Below are 22,389 nucleotides of genomic sequence, written 5' to 3' on the forward strand. Positions count from 1 at the left end.
GAAATACTCGTTTGGCCTAGGACTTCCAAACACGTCATAAGCTAAACCCGTACTGACAAATAACCAACCCGCAATGAATAGGGAAGGTATAGTAATGCTATGAATAACCCAGTATCGAATACTGGTAATAATATCAGCAAAAGAACGTTCTCCCGTGCTTCCAGACATGCTGAACTCCCAAAATTTTTGTACATTCAAAAAAGGAATTGATTCCGTAAAAGATGGGATCGACCAGTAAATAGAAAATTACTGATATTTCATCCTTGTGAGATTGTCAATTTTGTACCAAAGGTGTATTTTGAGTATACCGAATTAGTATAGCTATCCTTCCTATGGCACAGCAATCTGGTTTTGCCTGGTTCCGAAACATAATTACTTTTTTATTTTTTTTGTCTATAGGTAAGCTATATGTTATTCAAGGCATCAATAGAAAACCCCATTTTTGTAGGTTCTACTTACTTTTCATTGGCTTCGGAATATATAGAGTAATTCGGAATAGCAGCCAAAATCTTGGGAAAATCTAAGTTAATGATCAATAGGTTTGGATAAATAATTTAGGAAGGATATTCTCATACTGACACAATACAAGGACAAGTATATGTGAAATCTATCCTTTCATAATTCGTAATTCATCCTTGTATTGTTTGTTGGATTAGGTCTAACTTTCTTGACCAAACTGCGAGCGCGGAACTTTACGAGATGAAATAGGGAAAGACAGAAGATAGAATAGAACTTAAAAGGATAATTGAAGTGACTCGTCTTCGAATCTACTTGTTGGAGTTCGAAAAAGGAATAAAAATAAAGTAAATTCAAGGAAGAGCTTTCTTTTTTTTTTTAACAGCCCCTTGGCAGGTCGTGGAATGCTTTTGTTCTCCTCTTATTCCATATGGAATACAATCAGTTAAAATAAGAAGGAATAGGGGAATATTCGATCGTTCACTCCAAAACGAGGGTCCTATTGAAAAAGAAATTATCCAAAATAGAAAGAAGTTTTTTTTTCAAATTCAATTGTTTATTTATCTCTTATTCAAAAATTTCCCTGAAAATTGAATGAAAAAATGAAATTCAATGGGGTTAGATGATCTAGTTCTTAATATTATTACTTTACTCAATTGACAAATTCCACAACAAATCTCTTGATTCGGAATTAGGGACTCATGTATCATCTGATGAATCCACTTTCTTTTACACTTCTGTATCTTACTCTACCTTGTTTTTTAGTATTATCTAAAATAACTGATGAATTCTGAATTTTCCATAACTTAGGTAAATGCTTTACCAACATATGTAGTGTAGTAAAAAAAAATAAATGGAATTTAACTCTTTCATGCTTACTTTAACTAGTTATTTTGGTTTTCTACTGGCTGCTTTAACTATAACCCCAGCTCTATTTATTGGCTTGAACAAGATACGCCTTATTTGAATTGACTGAATAATTATAATTCAGAAAAGAAAAATCTTTCTTTGGGATTCCTGGCATTCTACGACTCTTTTCCAGACTAATTAGGAATTCTTTTCTTGGTCATTGAGATTCGTGGATAATTTAGAGTACTATTTAGGGATAGATCGTACCTCTTTTTTTATCCCCTCGAACAAATCGAAATGATTGAAGTTTTTCTATTTGGAATCGTCTTAGGCCTAATTCCTATTACTTTAGCGGGATTATTCGTGACTGCGTATTTGCAATACAGGCGTGGGGATCAGTTGGATCTTTGATTGAGTCATTTTTTTTTGATTGACCTCCTCCAGACCAGAGAGGAGGTCAAATTGAAATTGGAGTTACAATTCAATTTTGTTAAGTTATTTTACTCTGCTTCGACATAAAATAGATGGAATCACGCTCTGTAGGATTTGAACCTACGACATCGGGTTTTGGAGACCCGCGTTCTACCGAACTGAACTAAGAGCGCTTTCATTCATTCAAAAAGAAAATCTTTTTCTATTCCTAATGTATCTCACGTACGTATAGTCTCCACAAATTCAAGTTATACCCACTTTACTTTAATTGATCTCGTCGCTACTGCCTATAAAGAAGAAAGAAGTAATAGGTAGGGATGACAGGATTTGAACCTGTGACATTTTGTACCCAAAACAAACGCGCTACCAAGCTGCGCTACATCCCTTTTCCAAATTAAATTGTTGTACAATGCCATTGTACACAATTCCTGTCTTCTTTTCCACATCATAATTTTCTTCTTCTTTCTATTTTCTTCTTCTTTCTTTCTCTATCTATATATAGAACCCTCGTGTCATTTCTTCTTTTTGGTCTCATATAATTAAGGAATTATATACATATAAAATCCAATATAATTTCGCCTATAAAAGAAGGATTACTTTTCCTTGCTAATATATAGGAAGAAGGGGTCATCTTTTTCTTTTTTAGGGATAGGAAAATTTCGTCGATATGGTTCATTTTATATATAGCATAACAATCTTGGGCAAGAGTTTATGATCATATATGTATTCCAACAAGGAAGGAGGATTTTCAATGCGGGATATAAAAACATATCTCTCTGTAGCACCCGTGCTAAGTACTCTATGGTTTGGTGCTTTAGCAGGTTTATTGATAGAAATTAATCGTTTATTCCCAGATGCTTTGTCATTCCCTTTTTTTTAATTCTAGTTATTGCTATGGGAGGGATAGATTTCTTCGTGATATGACAAAATTTGATCCTTTTCAATCTTTTTTTAGTATCGGAAGGAAAAAGAAAGAAAAGATGGATTGGGTTGAACCTCAGAGTCATTAAAAATTTTGTAAACCCCATTTTTGAAAATAGAAATTCAATTTAAAGGGGTACCCAAGCTAAATAAGGCCTCAGAAATCAGAGCATAGAAAAGGTGGGGCTGGCTAATTAAATGAAAGGATTTCGAACCAAAATCTTTGCTAATTCGACAAGGATTGTATTCTTTAATTATTTCTCTATTTTTTATTACTTAATTTAAGAATAAAAAAAAATTATTCTAATGAATTTTATTCTTCTTCTTCGGATTCAAAATAGAAGAATAAAAGAATAAGTAGAAGAATTAAGTTAAGTCAATCCAAAAAGAAAAGGAGGTTCATGGCCAAGGGAAAAGATGTTAGAATCAGAGTTATTTTGGAATGCATCAGTTGTGTTCGAAAAGGTGCCAATGAGGAATCGACGGGGATTTCTAGATATAGTACTCAAAAGAATCGCCACAATACACCCGGACAATTAGAATTCAAAAAATTTTGTCGTTATTGTCGCAAGCATACGACTCATCACGAAATAAAGAAATAGGAACATCGTGTGTTCGATCTTTCCAAACAACAGAAAGAGTAAGAACTTCATATTTAATATATAAAGAAAACATAGTATAGAATACAAAATACAAATCAACTCATCTGATTTCCGGTAGATATTATTTCATATGTATAGAGGGTATTCATATACTATAATATGAATCAAATAAGATATGGATCAAAGAAAAACTACTTCTTCTGGATCCTAAATTAATAAAATAAAGAAGTGAATTTTCAAATTTTCAAATTTTAAATAAGGAATAAATCATGTATACATCTAAACAACCTTTTCTTAAATCTAAGCAACCCTTTAGTAAATCCAAGCAAACTTTTAATAAATCCAAGCAACCCTTTCGTAAATCCAAGCAAACTTTTCGTAAATTCAAGCAACCTTTTCGTAAATCTAAACAACCTTTTCGTAGGCGTCCCCGGATTGGCCCGGGAGATCGAATTGATTATAGAAACATGAGTTTAATTAATAGATTTATTAGTGAACAAGGAAAAATATTATCGAGACGAATAAATAGATTAACCTTGAAACAACAACGATTAATTACTCTTGCTATAAAACAGGCTCGTATTTTATCTTTCTTACCGTTTCGTAACTATGAGAACGAAAAGCAATTTCAAGCCCAGTCAATTTCAATAATTACAGGTTCTAGACCCAGAAAAAATAGACATATTCCTCAATTAACGCAAAAGTACAATTCCAATCGAAACTTAAGAAACAACAACCAAAATTTAAGAAACAACAACCGGAACTTAAGTTCCGATTGTTGATGTTTTATTCGAATTCGAAAGGGCCAGACCTATATATATTATAAAGAAAGTAATCCAGCTCGTTGATTCCTACCACTTAATCTTAATTTATTGTATCTTCCCGGAGAGGGAACTCCGGGAATTCATCTTTTATTATTCCAGTATATTACTTTATTTATACCTTTAATTGATGATCTTTATTTTATTGGAAATCGTGTAAAGATTATTTGGATTTGATACAGCTACTTGTGCAAGCATTTTACGATTAAGAATCAATTTCTTCTTGTACAGGTTGTGTATTAATTTACTATAACTATCGAATACTTTATATACCCGCGTTGCTGCGTTTATCCGAGTGATCCACAAACGACGAAAATCCCTCTTTTGCCTACCTCTATCTCGATGAGAGGAAACAAAAGCTCTTTTTACCTGTTGGGTAATCATTCGATTAAGTCTTAAATGAGCCCCTCTAAAGTTTGAGGCAAATGAACGCATTTTTGTTCGTCGTCTCCGGGCTATATATCCTCGCGGAACTCTGGTCATTGAATCAAATTAACCTTAATGAATAACTAATGATTTCTCTTCTTTTAGCCACCCTTTTTCTCATTAATAACAAAACTAATTATTCCGATATATAAAATATTAATTCCAATGGCTTTTGCTATAGTAACCTTCCCAACCACGATTTTTTATTCCACTCCGTTCAGTTATTTCTATACGAAATAACAAATTCATTCTAATAATACTAAAAAAAATAGTGGGTTCCATCGTTTCTATGGTTCCCTTTTAAACGGTGAGGCCCTCTCTATACACCGGAGCCCTTTCTTTCATCAAAAGGTATTGCGAACTTGTATAGTCCACATTCTTTGGCTCTACCTATCCATTATAGAGTAAATAGCTCTTTTCACAATAAGAGTTATCCATACAGTGACGGTATTTAATTATGAAAGTTGGCTAAGTAGCTGACCCTGTTAGTCCGTTCTTTTAAGATAAAGGAGCATAAGCCTTTTTCTTTTTATTACTATTTCCTCCGCTTAATGGATAACCATTTGCTACCAATGGGAGAATTGCTTCTTATTTCCAATTTAGATAATTGGATTTGCACCAAAGGAAACCATAAATTCCATATACCATAGAAATCTAGGATAGAGAAGCTATATCCTATTCATTGGTACTAATCATGGATACTTCAATTTTTTTTATATTTGTTTGAAGTCATGATCTGAACGAGTCGCACATACACCCTAGCACATGTTCCTCGACGCTGAGGGCATCCTTTAAGCGCGGCCGTTTTTCGAGCATTTCGTATTGGCTGTCTTGCGTTTCTAATAAGTTGTTTAACCGTCGGCATGTTGTATGTATATAGAAAAAAATGGATTGGTTTAGATCCATCTTAACCTGATGATTGCTCATCATGAAGTCTTTCTATTTTCTATTAAATCGAGGAAAACACGAATTTAGCTGTGAAATAACTTTACAAGAAATCCGGACACTACCAATCCTTAAACATTTCTGGAAACCACACTGGATCAGTATCGCAGTGCTTGTCAATCATTTCATCCCCTACAATATCGACAAGTCCATAAGCTTTGGCTTCGTCTGCTGACATAAAAACATCCCTTTCCATGTCTTCGGATACAACCCAAAAAGGCTTGCCTGTTCTTACTGCATAAACCCTTGTGATCATTTCGCGAACTTTGTGTAACTCTTCTACTTCTAGTAAAAATTCTGGTGTCCTTGCCCGATAATAAGCACTAGCAGGTTGGTGAAGCATAATCCTCGCGTGAGGGAATGCTATACGCTTGGTGGGTTCTCCTCCAAGCAGAATGAAGGACGCCATGGAGGCGGCTATTCCGAGGCATATTGTATATATATCTGGTGTCACCGTTTGCATCGTATCAAAAATAGCCATTCCTGAGATTAGCCACCCGCCTGGGGAGTTTATAAACAAAAAAATATCACTAATTCCATCTTCTATACTCAGATATACCATGAGACCTGTAATATGATTCGTGATCTCGCAACGAATCTCTTGACCTAAAAAAAGTGTCCTTTCTCGATACATAACATTGTATAAGTCAACCCAAGTCGCTTCTTCATCTCCAGGAATCCGGTAAGGTACTTTTGGAACACCAATGGGCATATTAGATTAATATTATTAAATTTAAGTAAGAAAACCACACTTTAATATGGAAACGTAAGAATGGAACAGAAAGAAAGAATCCGCAGTTTATTGTCTTAATTTTTATTCTTATTCTATATGAATACTATAGATTCTATTAATACGTAGATTGAAAGGTTATACATATAAGGAATGTAAGACAGATTGAATAAAGAAAAAGGAATGGGTGATTCGAATGCTAAACAAAGAGGGGTAGCGATCTATTCTTCGTTTTTTCCAAATTGGCCAAGTTACCCATTGCATATTGGCACTTATCGAGTATAGAATAGATCTGCTTCTCTTTCTTCTTATGAACAGAATTGGCTTCTTATTTTTAATGGAATGAAATAAATATTCGCGCTTTCTGACACAGAATCCCCTAGAAGGGTTAGGTACATAGGATATGGATAGTCTTTTTCAATGCGATAAAATAAAGCGACATCGTGTCTATTTTTCTTTGCTAAAGGGGTATTTCCATGGGTTTGCCTTGGTATCGTGTTCATACTGTCGTATTGAATGATCCGGGTCGATTGCTTGCGGTGCATATAATGCACACAGCTCTAGTTTCTGGTTGGGCTGGCTCAATGGCTTTATACGAATTAGCAGTTTTTGATCCCTCTGATCCTGTTCTGGATCCAATGTGGAGACAAGGTATGTTCGTAATTCCCTTCATGACTCGTTTAGGAATAACGGATTCGTGGGGTGGTTGGAGTATTTCAGGAGGAACTGTAACAAATCCGGGTATTTGGAGTTATGAAGGTGTGGCAGGTACGCATATTGTGTTTTCTGGCTTGTGTTTCTTGGCAGCGATCTGGCATTGGGTATATTGGGACCTAGAAATATTCTCTGATGAGCGGACGGGAAAACCCTCTTTGGATTTGCCCAAGATCTTTGGAATTCATTTATTTCTTGCAGGGGTGGCTTGCTTTGGCTTTGGGGCATTTCATGTAACGGGTTTGTATGGTCCTGGGATATGGGTATCCGATCCTTATGGACTAACTGGAAAAGTACAAGCTGTAAATCCAGCGTGGGGTGCAGAAGGTTTTGATCCTTTTGTTCCGGGGGGAATAGCTTCTCATCATATTGCTGCGGGTACATTGGGTATATTAGCGGGCTTATTCCATCTTAGTGTCCGTCCGCCTCAACGTCTATATAAAGGATTACGTATGGGCAATATTGAAACTGTACTTTCCAGTAGTATCGCTGCTGTTTTTTTTGCAGCTTTCGTAGTTGCTGGAACTATGTGGTATGGGTCAGCAACGACCCCAATCGAATTATTTGGGCCTACTCGTTATCAGTGGGATCAGGGATACTTTCAGCAAGAAATATATCGAAGAGTTAGCAATGGTTTAGCCGAAAATCTTAGTTTATCAGAAGCTTGGTCTAAAATTCCCGAAAAATTAGCCTTTTATGATTATATTGGTAATAATCCGGCAAAAGGGGGATTATTCAGAGCAGGCTCAATGGACAATGGGGATGGAATAGCTGTTGGATGGTTAGGACATCCCGTCTTTAGAGATAAAGAAGGACGTGAGCTTTTTGTACGCCGTATGCCTACTTTTTTTGAAACATTTCCGGTTGTTTTGGTAGATGAGGAGGGAATTGTTAGAGCAGACGTTCCTTTTAGAAGAGCAGAATCCAAATATAGTGTTGAACAAGTAGGTGTAACGGTGGAGTTCTATGGTGGCGAACTTAATGGAGTAAGTTATTCTGATCCTGCTACTGTAAAAAAATATGCGAGGCGTTCTCAATTAGGGGAAATTTTTGAATTAGACCGGGCTACTTTGAAATCTGATGGTGTTTTTCGCAGCAGTCCAAGGGGTTGGTTCACTTTTGGTCATGCTACCTTTGCTTTGCTCTTCTTTTTCGGACACATTTGGCATGGCGCTAGAACATTGTTCCGAGATGTTTTTGCTGGTATTGATCCAGATTTGGATGCTCAAGTGGAATTTGGAACATTCCAAAAAGTGGGAGATCCAACTACAAGGAAACAGGCAGTCTGATACACATTGTTATAGTATCTTTCACCTCTCTTTTTTGATTTGACATGGGAAACATCTCCCATCCTTTCTTTGACTCTTTTTCTTTCTTTATATGGGAAATTCTCCCAAATGACAAATGAATAGGTGTGGAAGTTATAATTGTAAATAAACCAGGATCGAATCTATGGAAGCATTGGTTTATACGTTCCTTTTAGTTTCGACTTTAGGGATAATTTTTTTCGCTATCTTCTTCCGAGAACCACCTAAGGTTCCACCAACTCCAACTAAAAGAATAAAATAATTTCATTTAAGTAAGAAGTCCCCCTATCTGGGAGACTTCTTACTTAAATTAGTCTCCGTGTTCTTCGAATGGATCTCTTAATTGTTGAGAGGGTTGCCCAAACGCGGTATATAAGGCATACCCAGTAAAGCTTACAAGTAAACCAGATATGGAGATGGCGACTAAAGTTGCTGTTTCCATTTTTATAGAATTTCAAGATTACAATGGATCTACGAAAAGATCGTGTATTTACAACTACAACGGAATAGTATACAAAGTCAACACCAATGATTAAATAGAATTTATGGCTACACAAACCGTTGAAGATAGTTCTAAACCTAGGCCAAAACGAACTGGTGCAGGTAGTTTACTGAAACCCTTGAATTCGGAATATGGGAAAGTCGCCCCGGGTTGGGGGACTACTCCTTTTATGGGGATCGCAATGGCTTTATTCGCTATATTCCTATCTATCATTTTAGAAATTTATAATTCTTCCGTTTTACTGGACGGAATTTTAACCAATTAGGTTTCTACTAACTAAAACTAGGAAGTCAGAGTTTTTCCATCCAAAAAAGCCTTTCTAGTTTAAGATCTACATTTCTAGATATTATGGTAGTTCGACCGCGGAATTTTTTTGTTTCGGTATCTCTGGAATATGAGTGTGTGACTTGTTAGAATTGATCCTATTGATAATACATAGAAAGGGCCTGTTATCTCTATCAAGATGATTCTAATTCGTCAGATATTATTTATTCTAGTATCTGGAACACGAAATAGATAGAGTGGATCAAAAAAAAATGGAACTATGATTCATACTCACTATTAAGACCTCGCAACCAGACTGAAAAATTCAAGTAGTTCTTAAATAAAAATAAAAAAGAAATTTTCTTCCTTCCAATTTTGTTTGCCCAAAAGACAACTTTTTTTCTCTCGATTTTGTCGAGTCATTACACTGATTCAATAAATGATTATCAAGCGGTTCTTATTCGAAGAACCCTTGCCTTTTGTTTAGCTTGAGACTAAATCATCGTGGCTCTAGTATGAATCTAAGGTTTTAATTGAACTGATTCATAGGATCTCAACAAGATAATTTCTATATTACGCATAAAAAAACAAATCCTTTATAGGGAAGAGAAAAGTCAAGAAGCCTCTAATGACCAACATAAGGGAAAGGAAGAAAGAAAGACGCGCCAACTTGAGATTTTTTGGCATTATCATCACAAAGAAGATATTCCGGATTTTTCTTATTTGATATCTTCAAGGCAAATCGACCCAATTCAGTGGCTGATGAAGTTTTGAACCTTTTTTCTAATATTCGTTGAAAATTTTTGTGTTTCTGCTTGAGCCGTACGAGATGAAATTTTCATATACGGCTCTTAGAGGGGGACTCGGGTTAGTTACCTATCTCAATAAAGTATATGATTGGTTTGAGGAACGTCTTGAGATTCAGGCAATTGCAGATGATATAACTAGTAAATATGTTCCTCCCCATGTCAACATATTTTATTGTTTAGGGGGAATTACACTTACTTGTTTTCTAGTACAAGTCGCTACCGGTTTTGCTATGACTTTTTACTACCGACCAACCGTTACAGAGGCTTTTTCCTCGGTTCAATACATAATGACCGAGGCCAACTTTGGTTGGTTAATCCGATCAGTTCATCGATGGTCAGCAAGTATGATGGTTTTAATGATGATCCTGCATGTATTTCGTGTGTATCTCACAGGGGGATTTAAAAAACCCCGTGAATTAACTTGGGTCACAGGTGTGGTTTTGGCTGTTTTGACTGCATCATTTGGTGTAACTGGTTATTCTTTGCCTTGGGATCAAATTGGCTATTGGGCAGTCAAAATTGTGACAGGTGTACCTGACGCCATTCCGGTAATAGGATCGCCTTTAGTGGAGTTATTACGCGGAAGTGCTAGTGTGGGCCAATCCACTTTGACTCGTTTTTATAGTTTACATACCTTTGTACTGCCTCTGCTTACTGCCGTATTTATGTTAATGCACTTTCCAATGATACGTAAGCAAGGTATTTCGGGTCCTTTATAGGGAAGGCATATCATAGAGAATTATAATTATCATATATCATATCGGGTAGGTTTTGGTATTTCATTGCTACAAGCATGGGTTATTGTAAAATAACACATGTCATTTGGATACTTCTCTTCAACTCCAAAGTATTTTTATACAATACAAATAGTTGAAGTTAATTTTACGAAAGAAAAAAGGCGGATTATGGGAGTGTGTGACTTGAATTATTGATTTGGCCATGCAGATAAAGAATTGGATCTGCCACATTAGAATTCACAACCAAAGGTGTCTCCGCATCCAATCAACATGTAAGTCCCCTACCTAGGAAGGATAGGCTGGTTCACTTGAGGAGAATATCTTCTATGATCATACCGCAACCATGTCATCCATGAACAGGCTCCGTAAGATCCCATAGAGTAGAAATGGAATAAGTCATGTGACATGATCCAGTTCTCTATTTATTACACTTACCTTTTTATTATAGTATGGAAATGCATTCATTTTCTTTGCATCGATTGTGATCCGCAATACTATCGGAGTAAAAGAAGGGATCTAAGGAAGAATGTAGGCTAAACTTTTTGATTTTTTATTAGTAACAAGTAAATATTTTGTTTGGAGGTAAGAAACTTGCGATATTGAGGGGATAAATACCAACTAATCAAGAGACATGAGACAATCCACAAAGCAATTGATCATGATCAAATTTGTAAGCCCACTTGGATATTGAGCATTTACCCATAAGAATAGGATTATTTTCAATGAGTAGTTGTAGGTGCAACTTCGGAAAAGAGAATCTGATAAAGCTTTTCTTGCCTAGAGTCATTGAGTCATTATAAACCTTAATTCTATTAAGGATCTTCCGCGGTCTTATTTCTTTCACTCTTGCTCGAGCCGGATGATGATAAATTCTCATGTCCGGTTCCTTTGGGGGATGGATCCTAAAGAGTTCACCTATCCCAATAACAAAGAAACCAGACTTAAATGATCCTGTATTAAGAGCTAAATTAGCTAAAGGGATGGGACATAATTATTACGGGGAACCCGCATGGCCCAACGATCTTTTATATATTTTTCCAGTAGTAATTCTAGGTACTATTGCATGTAATGTAGGTTTAGCGGTTCTCGAGCCATCAATGATTGGTGAACCGGCAGATCCGTTTGCAACTCCTCTGGAAATATTACCCGAGTGGTACTTCTTTCCCGTGTTTCAAATACTCCGTACGGTACCCAATAAGTTATTGGGCGTTCTTTTAATGGTTTCTGTGCCAACAGGCTTATTGACAGTACCTTTTCTAGAGAATGTCAATAAATTCCAAAATCCATTTCGCCGCCCAGTAGCTACGACCGTTTTTTTAATCGGTACTGTAGTAGCTCTTTGGTTAGGTATTGGAGCAACATTACCCATTGATAAATCATTAACTTTAGGTCTTTTTTAGATATTTTTTGATTCATTCAACCGTGAAGTACCATAGGTATCTAGGAAATAGTTACTTCCAAGTGAATCTTCCCTAGATACCTAAAATCCATTTTATTATGATCCATTTCGCGAAAATATAGATTGTACCAAAGATGCTAAATTGTTTTCTTTTTATTCTAACTCGAAAAAGAAGAAGAAAAAAAATTGCAATGGATTTAAAACGAGAGTTTATTCTTAAGTAAATCAATTGGGAGATGCTTCTCTAGAGTGTCCCATATATGTTTTCTATCTTCCATACGAAAACTGTCAATTCTCAGAAGATCTTCTTCAGTCTTACTCAAAAGGTCCAATAGTGTATGTATATTGGCCCTTTTTAGACAATTATACGTTCTAGAAGTCAATTCTAATTGATCAATAAAAATAGAATTCAATGGAATTCCTTTTTTGTTTTTCTTTAGATTAGTTAATCTTTTTTGAAAAGTAAAAAGGGGTGGAGTAAACCTGTTTTTATTTTCTTCGAAACTAGCGCCCTCTTCCTCCGCGTGTAGAAAAGGAAGAAATAAATCAATCAAATTACGAGAAGCCTCATAAAGTGCTTCCTTAGGGGTTAAACTTCCATTAGTCCATATTTCTAGAAAAAGTATCTCGTGTTTTTCATTTCCATTCCCACAAGAAAAAATACTATAATTCACATTTCGAACAGGCATGGATACAGCATCTATAGGATAACTTCCATCTTGATAGTTCTTTCTGAGTTCTGTCTGATATCCACGATCTCTCTTGATCTGTAAATCAATACAGAAATCAATGGGCTCTGTCAAGTTAGCTATAGGTTGTGCCGTATCAACGATTTCTACGGAAGGCGGTAAGATGATATCTTGAGCAGTTATGTATCTAGGACCTTTGACGCAAATGGATGCGTCTCTAACTCCATAGAGATTACTTCTCAATACAATTTCTTTCAAATTTAGTAAAATTTCTTGTACGGATTCTTCAATACCTGCTATTGTAGAATACTCGTGCGGCACGCTCCCAAATTTTGCACGTGTGATACATGTTCCTTCTATTTCTCCAAGTAAAGCTCTTCGCAAGGCAATACCGACGGTGTCCGCTTGACCTTTTCTAAGCGGGGACAGAATGAAACGACCATAATAAAGGCGCTTACTATCTACTCTTGATTCAACACACTTCCACTGTAGTGTTTGAGTGGATCCTGCTACCTCCTCTCGAACCATAATAGACTAGTATTATTATTTTATCATTGAATCGTTTATTTCTCTTGAAATGAAAGTTGAAAGCGGGTTAATTCTTTTACAGACGTCTTTTTTTAGGCGGTCGACATCCATTATGCGGCATAGGTGTTACATCGCGTATACAACTTAATCGCACACCACTTTTAGCAATGGCTCGTAATGCGGCATCTCTTCCACTACCAGCGCCCTTTACCATAACTTCTGCTCGTTGCAAACCTACTGTACGAATAGCATCTACTGCTGTTCTTTGACCAGCATAGGGTGATGCTTTTCTTGAGCTTTTGAATCCACAAGTACCGGCCGAGGACCAAAAAACCACACCGACCTTGTGGGTCTGTAACAGTTATAATGGTATTGTTGAAACTAGCTTGAACATGAATAACCCCTTTTGTTATTCTACGTGCACTCTTCCGTAAACTAAAACGTGCATTCCTACGTAAACCAATACGCACTTTCTTACGTGAACCAATTTTTGGTATAGCTTTTGCCATATTTTATTATCTCATAAATATGAGTTAGAAATAAAAAAAAGAAAAAAAGATACAAAGATATCCGTTTCAGGGTAAAATAAACCCTTTACTTTAATTATTTTAAATGAAATTATTTTATTTGGAATTGGAACATTTCCGCGGGTACTTTTTTTTACTTTTTAGAAAGTAAAGTTCTTTTTCGAAAGATTACCCCTGTCTTTGTTTATGCTTCGGATTAGAGCAAATGACTCTAATTCGTCCACGCCTACGAATCAGTCGACATTTTGTACAAATTTTACGAACGGAAGCTCTTATTTTCATATTTCCGTATCCTTTTTTAAACTATGAATCTAATCTTTTGGAAAAAATAAGTCTCTTCGCTTGAATTTTAGAACTTAGAATTTATTACCCTAGAAAAAAAAGAAAAACCTAATCCTTTGAATCTTTGGTATCCTTCAAATCTTCGCTATCCTTCAAATCTTCGCTATCCTTCGAGTCTTCGATACGCTTCGAATCCTTATGGGGAAGTCTATAAATTATACGTCCCTTGCTTGAATCATAACGACTTACTTCAATTTTGACCCTATCCCCCATCAGTATTCGTATAGAACTAGACCGTATCTTTCCTGAAATATAGCCTAGGATGATGGTGTCATTCTCTAGCCGAACGCGGAACATTCCATTGGGTAGGGCTTCCGTAACTAAACCTTCGAAAGTTACTTTTGCTTCTCTCGGGTTTTTTTTTTCTCTCCTATTTTTTTTTTCTGTCATATTTTTTTTCTCCTATTTTTCTATTTTTATTTTAAAAATAGGAAGGGCGAGATAGAATTCAAGCACTATAGGCGGGGCGATTACCATATATAACATAAGACTTCTCCCCCAATTCTGTTTAGTCGAGCTTCTCGATCTGTCATTATTCCTCGAGAAGTAGAAAGAATAGCAATTCCCATTCCACCCAAAACTTTAGGAATTCCTTGATAGTTGGTATAAATTCGTAAGCCGGGTCGGCTGATACGCTTTAAAAAGGTTCTTGTTCTATATATTCCTTTTCTAGTCTTTCTCTTTTGATGTCGCAAAGTTGAAACCAAGAAATATCTGTTACGTTCCTGATGTTTCCGAACACTTTCAATAAAACCCTCTCGTAGAAGTATTTTAACAATGTTTTCGGTAATATTTGTAGATACTACTCGAACTGTTCCTTTTTTATTCATGTCCGCATTTCTTATAGAGGTTAGTAAATCAGCAATAGTGTCCTTGCCCATAAGACTCTAATTCTAGGTTCCTCCTAATTTTTCTATAATCAACATGTTTTCTTTTTTTTTTTCATTTTGGATTTTAAAACATATACGTAAAACACAATCTACTAAATTAATTCTTTGGTCTCAATTTCGCCTACTAGTATTTATAATACTTCAGGAGCTAATGAAACTATTTTGGTAAAATTCAATTCTCTCAATTCCTCGGCAATCGCGCCAAAAACTCGAGTTCCTTTTGGATTGCCTTTTTGATCAATTATAACCGCAGCATTGTCATCATAGCGGATTATTATACCGTCTTCGCATTTGAACTCTTTACATGTACGTACAATTACAGCTCGAATTACTTCGGATCTTTCTAGAGGCATTTGGGGCAATGCGTCTTTGATTACAGCAACAATAACATCACCAATACGAGCATATCGCTGATTACCAGCAGCTCCTATGACTCGAATACACATCAATTTTCGAGCTCCACTATTATCTGCTACATTTAAAAGGGTCTGAGGTTGAATCATATTATTTTTTATTTTGATTTCAATTTGTTATTTCAATGCAAAAGGATGAAAGAAATATTGTCTTTCCAGAAAGAAAAACCGGGCATTTTTTTTTATCTTCCATACCCCTTTTAGGGTTCTATATCTCTAATCGAATAAATTGACTTCGTATGGGCATTTTACTGGCAGCTATGGAGATAGCTGCTCTAGCTACAGTTTCAGATACTCCCCCCATTTCATAAAGTATACGACCAGGTTTAACAACGGATACCCAATATTCGGGGGACCCCTTTCCCGAGCCCATACGTGTTTCCGTGGGTCTTAGTGTAACCGGTTTGTCGGGAAATATACGTACCCATATTTTTCCACCACGACGTGCATATCGTGTTATTGCTCTTCGTCCTGCTTCTATCTGTCTCGCCGTGATCCAAGCGGGTTCAAGTGCTTGAAGAGCATATCTACCAAAACAAATACGATTGCCTCGGCAGGATTTTCCTTTCATTCTTCCTCTATGTTGTTTGCGAAATCTGGTTCTTTTGGGGTTATAGTCGATGGTTCTCTTTCTTAGTTCCATCTCTACTGCAAAACTGGACATGAGAGTTTCTTCTCATCCAGCTCCTCGCGAATGGAATGAGAAAGCATGTAAATTTCTCTAATTCATAATATTCAAAAATATTACGGTACGGATAGATACACATTAATAGATAATAGAAAAAGTTCGGTTTTTTTTATATTGAATTTGTTAAAACAGAAAAATATAATATATAGTCAAAAAAGAAGATCTAGAATATATCCAGATGTGTGTGTATATTTATCTAAATTCTATATTTATAGATAATGTAATCCTTCTTAAAAAAATCCTTATTTTTACTCTTATTGAATCGCGGTAAAGTATTCTAATTCAATAAGAATTTCGCGGGCGAATATTTACTCTTTCCTGTCTTATTTGTTAATTTATAAACTTACCAAATAAGACAATTTTTTTGGTTTGTTCCGCCATCCCACCCAATGAAGTGTTAGGATTCTTTTCAATAAAATCCTATGGAATCATAGGTTCTGTCGTTCCCACTGCTTCTCCTTGAATGGTTAGGTCTGAATCCCGCAACGGAGCTTCCAAAAAATTTCTTTCCGAGTTAATTTTCTCAGTTTTATTAACCCGGGCGGCTCTTTATTATTGCTTTAAATTTGTAGTTCTTGTTTCAAGTTACAATTTTTAATTCTCTATTATTTTTATTATATTGATGCTTTATCACATTGCCTTTTATGATGTAATTCATAGACCATACATAGTGGAATCCTATATCTTATTTATTTCCTCTTCCTTCTTTCTATCATCCCTCCCTTTATCCACATCCCTTTAGTTTTGCTTCACAACCTAGAATCCCTTTTCTTTTTTAGAGAAAAAATTGCAGTTGCTACAACTATATGACACATCTACTCATTTATGATAGAGGTATTTATTCATATAGTGACTGTTTCTTAGTTAGGATCTCGACAATACGAAGCAATAGGTTGGTTATTAGTTAATTTTCTATAATTACTAAGTTTTTTTCTTAAAAAAAAGAAAAAAATAACGAGTCACACACTAAGCATAGCAATTATATTAAATGATTTATCAATTTTCATTAAATCTTATAGAAAGAGGTATAATTTCTTCTTTTGCAGGGATTTCAGGAAAAAAGTCTCTTGTCATTTTTTATTCTATCAATGGACAGAATCCGAAGACAAGATTACTTATTCTTCGTCTACGAATATCCAAATTTTTACACCTAATACTCCATAGATAGTCCGAATTGGATAGCAGCAATAATCAATTTTAGCGCGAATTGTTTGGAGGGGAAGTCTACCCTTTTTAATAGATTCGGCGCGTGCAATTTCTTTTCCTCCGAGACGACCCGCAATTTTTACTTTTACTCCCCTTATATCTGCTTTTTTAGTTAATTCAATGGCTTTTTTCATTGCCTTTCGGAATGAAACTCTATTTTTTAATTGGAAAGCTATATATTCTGCAAGAATGTTAGGCTGTCTATAAGGTTCTTTCACTTTTTCGATAGAAATATTAAATCTCTGGTTTACAGAGTTAATTTCCTTTTGTAGATCTTTCTCTAATTCTTCGATTGCTCCTTTTTTCTTTAATAAATTTGGGAATCCAATATGGATTATGACGTGGATCGTATCGATTTCTTTTTGGATTTCTATATGTGTAATTACTTCGGAACTTGAACCTGAGTCCATTTTTCTATTATGTGTAATTACTTCGGAACTTGAGTCTGATTCTATTTTTCTATTCGAGCCCTTTTTCCTATTCTTTTGTATATAGTTCTTGATACAATCCCTTATTTTTTTATCTTCCTGTAGACCTTCAGAATAATTTTTTGGTTGTGCGAACCAAAAGGAATGGTGTTTTTGGGTTGTACCAAGTCTGAAACCGAGTGGATTTATTTTTTGTCCCATATTTTTCTATTCTATATTTTTTTTTACTGGGAATCGAAATCTTAGATGGATCTAAAGGTTATTTAGATTTCTTTACTATATTTAGTACAATTGTTATATGACACATGCTTTTTTTTATGGGGAAACTACGTCCTCGAGCTCGAGGTCTGAATTTCTTCATAATAGTACTCCTACTGACTTCGGCTTTAGTAATAAATAAATTCGCTTTGTCGAAATCCCTATAATGAGTAGCATTTGCGGCTGCCGAATAAACCAACTTTAAGATGGGATAAGATGCTCGATAGGGCATGAGGTTCAGTATCATAACAGTTTCCTCGTAGTAACGCCAGCGAATCTCGTCAAGAACTCTTTGTGCTTTGAAAACAGACATAGGGATACGTTTTTGTGCTTTGAAAACTCTCTCGAACTTAAGTAGACGATCGGTTGGAACTTTCCTTGCGAGTTTCCTTAGCCCACTTTTCTTCTTCTTTATCCTAGGGATATACTTTACTAGTTTTGAAACTTGTCATAAATAAGGTTATTCCCCGCCTACCTTTACTTTATTTTGAATCTTTTTTTCTTCTTAATCTTTCTATTCAGAATTCAGTTAACGACGAGATTTAGTATCCTTTCTTGCATTTTCATAACTCGTGAAATGCCGAGTAGGCACGAATTCCCCAATTTGCGACCTACCATAGATTTGTTATGTAAATAGGTATATGTTCCTTTCCATTATGAATCGCGATTGTATGGCCAACCATTGTGGGTAGAATGCTAGATGCCCGGGACCACGTTACTATTGTTTCTTTCTCCTCCTTCATATTGACCTTTTCTATCTTTGCCAATAAATGATGAGCTACAAAAGGATTCGTTTTTTTTCGTGTCACAGCTGATTACTCCTTTTTTCCTTTTAAAGAGTGGCATTCTATGTCCAATATCTCGATCGAAGTACGGAGGTCAGAATAAATAGAATAATGATCAATGGAAAAAAGCAAAAAATCCTTTAGCTGGATAAGGGGCGGATGTAGCCAAGTGGATCAAGGCAGTGGATTGTGAATCCACCATGCGCGGGTTCAATTCCCGTCGTTCGCCCATCGCATTATTGCAAATTCCAAAAATGCAATTTTCCATATTCCTAGTTACGTATTTACTTACGGCGACGAAGAATAAAACTATCGCTATATTTTTTCCTTTTCCTAGTTCTTCTTCCAAGCGCAGGATAACCCCAAGGGGTTGTGGGTTTTTTTCTACCAATGGGAGCTTTCCTTCACCGCCCCCATGGGGGTGGTCCACAGGGTTCATAACTACCCCTCTTACTACGGGGCGTTTACCTAGCCAACACTTAGATCCGGCTCTACCCAAACTTTTTTGGTTCACCCCCAACATTACCCACTTGTCCGACTGTTGCTAAGCAGTTTTGGGATACTAAACGGACCTCCCCAGATGGTAATCTTAAAGTGGCCGATTTACCCTCTTTTGCAATGAGTTTCGCTACAGCACCTGCTGCTCTAGCTAATTGCCCACCCCTTCCACGTGTGATTTCTATGTTATGCATGGCCGTGCCTAAGGGCATATCGGTTGAAGTAGATTCTTCTTTTCTCTCAAAAAACCCCTTCCCAAACTGTACAAGCTTCTTCCAAAGCATACGGCCTTTCTAGATGTATATGACGATCTCTAGACAGATGGATCTTATATGAATCATATGATGAAGTACCACATGAGTGGATATATAGGAAAGGAATCCAAATCTGCCGAATCGCTCATGTTATGATCTTCTACATCCTAGGTCTCTGCGTTCCGTCATCTGGCTTATGTTCTTCATGTAGCATTCAGATCGAATGACTCTATGAAATTACGTCGATACTTCCACATATTATGGGTAACGTAGGAGACATCCCTATTTTCCCCCGGGGGTCTTAATTACCACTGCTTAGCTTTCAATTTGCCTCTGACCATCAAATTAAATGTGAATAACCCGTCCTCCTCTCTTTGAAACAAGGGGCGCTTCCCGGTTCTGTGCGTGCTTCAAACAATTTTGTCTTCTCCATATTACCATATCTCTAGAGCCAATAATTTTCTATGAGGAACTACTGAACTCAATCACTTGCTGCCGTTACTCAACAGTTTTCTGTTGAGGTCTATCCCGTAGAGGTAGTCAAATTGGATCAGTGATCGATTTCTAGGTTTCGTCGTAAACCTAATTGGTTACTTCCAATTACGTAAATCAATAGTTCAAACCGCACTCAAAGGTAGGGCATTTCCCATTGATATAGGAACTTTTGTACCAGAAACAATAGTATCTCCAATTATAGCCCCTCTGGGATGTAAAATATATCTCTTCTCACCATCCCCATAGTGTATGAGACAAATGTATGCATTTCGATTAGGGTCGTATTCTATGGTTACGATTCTACCAGATATGTCTTTTTGATTCCGTCGAAAATCTATTTTACGGTATAGGCGCTTATGACCTCCCCCTCTATGCCTTGCGGTAATGATTCCTCTGGAATTACGACCTTTACCACAACGGTGCCGTCCATGGATCAAATTATTTCGTGGATTGGATTTCACTTGCCTGTCTACGGTTCCCTTGCGTGTGCTCGGGATAGGTGTTTTGTATAAATGTTTCGCCGTATTATTAAGTATTCTCCTTTAGTTTTTTTCTCTATCTAGAAGTGGAATAGAATAACCCGGTTGAAGGGTAATGATCATACGTCTGTAATGCATTGTATGGCCCAGAATAGGTCCTATTCTTCTACCTTTTCCAGGTAGTCGATGGCTATTCACAGCTACCCACCTTAACACCAAAGAAGAGTTCGACCCAATGCTTTATTTCTGTCTTAGTGAATCCCGATTCGACATTAAAAGTATATTGATTCTTTCCCAATAAACGAAGACTTTTTTCTGTAAATACTGCGTATTTGATTCCATCCATAAATCGACTTTCCCTCCTATGCTCTGAGTTCCAGTATCGATAAGAATTCGAGTTCTTATTGTTCTTATGTTATGGTATGAATATACCATACCAATTCGTTATGTATGGATGATGGATGAGATTCCATGGATAGAGAGCCAGTTCCAATAGACTTATGGAATGTTCCCGTTCGTGTGCATCCAGCAGGAATTGAACCCGCAAATTTACCAATTATGAGTTGGGCGCTTTAACCATTCAGCCATGGATGCTTAACAGGGATCATCGTACATCGTAAATAACCAATTTTCATATAGAAAGACATATCATAGAAAAATGAAATCGAAAATATTCCGAGATGGCAAATATTCGGAGATGACTATGAAAACACCTCTCTGGATCCTCGAATTGAAAGAGAGATTGAGAGGGATCAAGAATCCTAATTCTCGCTATTTGGAATGGATCCAATTCTATTGAGTCTGACTCATAGTGATCATTTCTCTTTAGCAAAGAATGACCTTGGTTATCAAAGGATTGAACAACCGGGATCCATTTACTTATGATACCTAGTTGGCATTGATAACAAGGATCTAATGAATTATGAGTTTAATAGATCCTCTTTAGCAGAAAGACGTATATTCCTTGCTCATTATCAGACAATCACTTATTCCCAAACCTCGTGTGGGACTAATCGTTTTCATTTTACCATCTCATGGAAAACCCTTTTCGTTCCGCTTAGCCCTATCGGGTATTTTAGTGATAGGTTCTGTAGGAACTGGACGATCCTATTTGGTCAAATACCTAACGAAAAATTACGATTTTCCTTTCATTAAGGTACGAGGGCTTCTTATTCCACAAGAACGAAAGCACCTTTTCATTCTTTCATATACTAGGGGTTTTTACTTGGAAAAGACAATGTTCCATACTAAAGGATTCGGGTCCATAACCACGAGTTCCAGTGCACTAGATCTTGTAGCACTTAGCAACGAAGCCCTATCCATTAGTATTCCACATAAGAAATCCATTCTAGAAAAAAATACAATTAGATTAGCTCTTCATAGACAAACTTGGGGTTTGCGAGCCAAGGTAAGATCGGCTCGGGATCATGGGACCCTTTTCTATCAGATAGGAGGGGCTCTTGTACAAAATAGACTTACTAAGTAATAACCCCATAGAATCTATCTATATAAAGATAAAGAGGCAATCGTGTCAGGAAGCGGGTTTTTTCTTTGGCCAAAAGGTACTTCGAACTTGGAACGAGCATGAAGAGATTAACGAGACTTCTTTCTCTTTTGAGTTTTTCTGGCGGACCTGCCGCGCAAGATCTTTGGTCTTCCCCTGGAACCGATGAAAAAAAGTGGATCGCTTCTTATGTACTCGCTCAGAATGATTCTTCTCTATCTATAGTTCATGGCCTATTAGAAGTAGAAGGTGCTCTGGTGCAATCCTTACCGACAGAAAAAGATTGCAGTCAGGTTGATAATAGTCGAGTGACATTACTTCGTCGGTCCGAACTAAGGAATCTGTTAGAAATGTTTTGAAATGGATATTGTTCTCTCTTTGATCAGGGATTGCTATATGAAAAGAAGTGGAGTTTGAAAAAGGGAACGGAATGCTCAAACCGGAACTGCTAGAGGAACGAATTTTCAATAGCATAACTTGGGCTCCTAGAA

The 22,389-nt window shown here is 36.4% G+C and overlaps 2 non-coding genes across 2 annotated transcripts; both read right to left on the reverse strand.

The window, feature by feature from the left end:
* Positions 1-1,836: 1,836 nt before the first annotated feature.
* On the reverse strand, positions 1,837-1,910 carry TRNAW-CCA (transfer RNA tryptophan (anticodon CCA)). Its single transcript has one exon. It is a non-coding gene; the product is annotated as a tRNA-Trp (tRNA).
* Positions 1,911-2,049: 139 nt separating this feature from the next.
* On the reverse strand, positions 2,050-2,123 carry TRNAP-UGG (transfer RNA proline (anticodon UGG)). The gene has a single exon. It is a non-coding gene; the product is annotated as a tRNA-Pro (tRNA).
* Between the last annotated feature and the right edge of the window lie 20,266 nt (positions 2,124-22,389).

This window comes from Aegilops tauschii, unplaced genomic scaffold (assembly GCF_002575655.3).
Source record: "Aegilops tauschii subsp. strangulata cultivar AL8/78 unplaced genomic scaffold, Aet v6.0 ptg001199l_obj, whole genome shotgun sequence".
Taxonomy (NCBI): Eukaryota; Viridiplantae; Streptophyta; class Magnoliopsida; order Poales; family Poaceae; genus Aegilops; species Aegilops tauschii.